Below are 4,643 nucleotides of genomic sequence, written 5' to 3'. Positions count from 1 at the left end.
GAGGCCTGAAGCAGCACATGGAGTACGAGGGTCTGCAAAACTGTGCAAGGTGCAAGTGGAGGAGCTGGAGAAGAGCAAAATCCAGAAAATGAGGGGCCGCTGTGCTGGGATAAGGCAGTGGAACTTTTTCCGGAGGGTAATAGGGAGCCATTGAAGAGTTTCAGATTGGCGAAGTGTATTCGTGGGTGTTAGATGGTGTATCAGTGAGTGATTGGTGGGTAACGAATTACCGCAAAGCTTAAAACAACCACTAGGTATTTAGCTCATGAATCTGTGGGCCACACACAAAGTTCTGCTATTCGGGACCAGGCTCAGCTGATCTCCACTGGGCTCCCTCATGGCTCTGTAGTCAGCTGGTGGGTCAGCAGGGGCTGGCTGGTTCTGGACAGCCTCACTGGGGTGGCTCCCCTCCATGTGGTGTCTCAGTATCCAGCAGACCAGCCTGGGACAGTTCACACAGCGATCACATGTTTTAAAGAGAATGCGTGAGGATGTACAAGGCTTTTTGAGGCCTGGGCTGGGAACTGGAACACTGTCACTCCTGCCTCATTTTATTCTTAAAGCGAGTTAGGAGACCAGCCCAGACTGAATGAGTAGAGCCACAAAGTCACATGGCAAAGGGCATGGATATAGAGAGGTGAGGAAAATTGTGGCTGTTCAGGTGGATCCCTCTGGCCCTGTAGGGTGAGGAAGGTGACAGGCAGGCCAGGCGGGAGTCTGTGAGACCAGCCCACGTGAGAGACAAAGGATATATCATTGCAGAGAAAGTCTAGGCAAGAGGGGCTTCCTGAGGTGTAATCCATACTGAAGGCTATAGTCTTTGATTTTCATCAGTAAGTCTTGTGGTATATGGATGCGAACCACAAGAGGGCAGCAGAGAACCATCAGCTAGAATGGTTGCCCTTGGTCAAAATCAAGTGACCAGATTTGTCTGAAGTTAGAGATCAGGTCAAGCCCAGGTTAAGGATTTTAAAACCATTTCCTCGGTAAAAGGCAGGATTGCTTTGCACTTAAGGACGCAGGCTCTGGCGTGAAACTGCCGAGATTCATGTCCCAGCTCTGTCACCAGGGTTAGCTGCATGGGCGTGTGACCTGTGCAGTCACATGGGACCCTGCTCTCAGAAGAAAGACCCCATACTTGCATTAATCCTCTGCTGTAGCTGTCTGGAAATTCTGAGTAATTTTTAACAAGGGTCCCACATTTTAATTTTGTACCAGGCCCTGCAAATTATGTAGCTTGTCCTTTCTGTCACTTACTAGTTGACTATGCTTGTTTGGACAGAACAAGGGGATAGAGATTGGTTTAAAGTCAGGAAAGGTGTGCGTAAGCGTTGTATTCTTTCACCATACCTATTTAATCTGTATGCTGAGCAAATAACACGAGAAGCTGGACTTTATGAAGCAGAACGGGGCATCAGGATTGGAGGAAGACTCATTAATAACCTGCGTTATGCAGATGACACAACTTTTGTTGCTGAAGGTGAAGGGGACTTGAAGCACTTTCTAATGAAGATCAAAGACCACAGCCTTCAGTATGGATTGCACCTCAACATAAAGAAAACAAATTCCTCACAACTGGACCAATGAGCAACATCATGATAAATGGAGAAAAGATGGAAGTTGTCAAGGATTTCATTTTACTTGGATCCACAATCAACAGCCATGGAAGCAGCAGTCAAGAAATCAAAAGACGCATCACATTGGGCAAATCTTCTGCAAAGGACCTCTTCAATGTGTTGAAGAGCCAAGATGTCACCCTGAAGACTATGGTGCGCCTGACCCAAGCCATGGTATTTTCAATCGCATCATATGCATGTGAAAGCTGAACAATGAATAAGGAAGACTGAAGAAGAGTTGACGCCTTTGAGTTGTGGTGTTGGCGAAGAATACTGAATATACCATGGACTGCCAAAAGAATGAACAAGTCTGCCTTGGAAGAAGTGCGGCCAGAATGCTCCTTAGAAGCAAGGATGGAGAGACTGCCTCTTACATACTTTGGACATGTTGTCAGGAGGGGTGAGTCCCTGGAGAAGGACATCATGCTTGGCAGAGTACAGGGTCAGTGGAAAAGAGGAAGACCCTCAACGAGGTGGATTGACACAGTGGCTGCAACAATGAGCTCAAGTATAGCAACGATTGTAGAGATGGCGGGGGACCCGGCAGTGTTTCGTTCTGTTGTGGATAGGGTTGCTACGAATCGGAACCGACTCGACGGCACCTAACAACAATATGGTTCGATCTTGTGTTAGCCTTCACTTGGTTAATACCAAGTATTCACCTCACAGGGTTGCTGTGCAGATTATTTGAATTAATACGAAAAGTGCATAGAACACAAAATAAATATTCCATAATCCTTAGCTACTACTATTATTAGGGTTCAAGCAAATAACGAGCATAATCACTGAAGGCCCATGCCCGTGTCTTCCTTGTAAAGGTCTGTCTGTCTATCAGCCCACCCATCTTGCTTTATGACCAAGCACTTACGTACCAGTGAGAGCTCCTTTGAGGTGATTCCAACTCATGGCAACCCCATGAGTGTCAGAGAACTGTGCTCCATAGAGTTTTCAATGGCAGATGTTTTGGAGGTAGATCCCCAGGGCTTTCTTCTCAGTTGCCTCTGCGTGGACTCTAACCCCCATCCTTTTCAATTAGCAGCCAAGCGTGGTAACCATTTGTACCACACAGGGACTTGCTAGGGGGCCACAATAATGAATCCGATCTTAGCCGTGACCCCGCGACTAAGTGAAGTGATAGTCTAATGGGAAAGCCTCTGATCACCAGCTAACCTGGCTTCAATTTTATCCCCAGTTTCAATGTACGGATGAACACGAAGGAGCCATGGCCACAAGGATGGATGGCCAAGCAGTCCTGAATTGCAAAGGCAGCTGTGTGACCTTGGACACAGTGTTCCTCTCAGTGAGTCTCAACCTAATAAAAATAACCATCCCCCTATTCCAGGGTTGTTGGAAGATTGAGAGGAAACGCTGGCCTTGGACATGCTTTATCCATTACACAGGGGCTATGGGCATGATGGTCACAACCAGGTGGGAGCTCTAGAAGGGCCCCTTCCACCCCCCTGCTCACATTCTCTCAATGATGGAAGAAGGTTGGGCTGTGGCAAGGGAAGGAGGCTCTTTCCTGGCAGCCGAGTTGACACATCTGTGAGAGTCTAACATGAATTTCATTCAGGAGGAGTGCCCCCTCAGGGCAGAAGGACTCCAAGTTCATGGTGAAACATGGGCGTACTCTAGCCCCTCTGCCAATGCAAGTAAATCAAGTTTTATTGGAACACAATCACTCTCATTTATTTACATGTTGTCTATAGCTGCTTTCTTGCTACAAAGACAGAGTTGAGTAGTTACAGAGCTGAAAATACTTAATCTCTGGCCCTTTACAGAAGAAGTTTGTCAGCCCCTGCCATAGTCTGGTAGCCATCCCAAACCCACATCTGAGGGCCAGTTGGGGACCTGGAGGCCTCAGGAGACACCAGTGGGGCCAGATGACTATGCTGATAGCCCATTGCTCCCCCACCTGCCACACACCCCAATGAATCAGCACTGGTAGGGTTCCTACAACTTAGTAGACCAGGAACGTGGGTGACAGATCCTGAAATGTCACCAGCACAAGGGGGCTCCAGATGCAAATTAAATTCAATTGTTTCTAAAAAAAATGAAGTCCATTTTTTTTACCTTCTGTGTTTGTGAACTAAGATGTCACATCCAATTCACAGGGCCAGGTGTGCAGATCCTGGGCTAATTGTTCACACCTGCCTTCAGCCACTCACCTCTATACTTGCCAGGTGAAGCTCTGGACATGCTTGCCAGCTGGGTGGTTCCCACTCAGAAGACGGCATTCCCACAGGGCCCTTGTGAAGGGGAAGAAGGCGGTCGCTATGCTCGCATCCTGCGGGCCTGCCTTCTTGGTCACAGCTAACAGTCCAGTGGGCATTCAGCCCCAGGGTGCCTAGTGGCTGGGGGGTCACACCCTGGTCAGTGGTGATCTGTACTGGAGGGTGACTCAGACAACCAACCAAACCTCTTTTAGGAAGTTTGAAAGTACAGAGAAAGCCAGAGCACAGGAGAGGGGACAGAGGAGAACGCGAGAGAACAGTGAGCAGAAACCCTGAGTAAACAGACTGATAGGGTCTTGGCAGGAGCCGGAACTGCAGAGGCTGAGAGGATCTGAGTGCCAATAAAGGTGGATACCCAGCTTAGTGGATAGGGGACACCTATGCAGGAGAGTGGTGAAAAGCAGGAGGTTGACAAAAATGGCCCAGTTGCTGTAGCTCTCTTGGGCCCATTGCCCCCAGACGACATTCAGGTCTCCACAAGGTCTGGCCGACTTTGTCTTTCCTCACACTTCCTCACATTGTTACCACAAGTCTCCAATCACCAAAGAATTTCTGGGTCTGGCCTCCCCGTAGTTTTACGCTCTCACACTAGCATACACTTGGCCTTCCGCATGTCATCACAAATTGTAGATTCATGCTTCTCACTCACTGTATGGTGGCCCCGTCTGCCCCCTGGCTTCTGCCACAGGTGAGCCAGTGTTCACATCCAATCTCTCCTCCAAAGTGCCTGTCATCTGTCTTTAAGGCTGTTTGTTTGGATTTCAACCCCAGCTTTTTGGTATGTTAAGGAAAA

Source organism: Loxodonta africana, chromosome 21 (assembly GCF_030014295.1).
Source record: "Loxodonta africana isolate mLoxAfr1 chromosome 21, mLoxAfr1.hap2, whole genome shotgun sequence".
Lineage (NCBI taxonomy): Eukaryota > Metazoa > Chordata > Mammalia > Proboscidea > Elephantidae > Loxodonta > Loxodonta africana.
Note: the sequence above shows the minus strand (reverse complement) of the source record.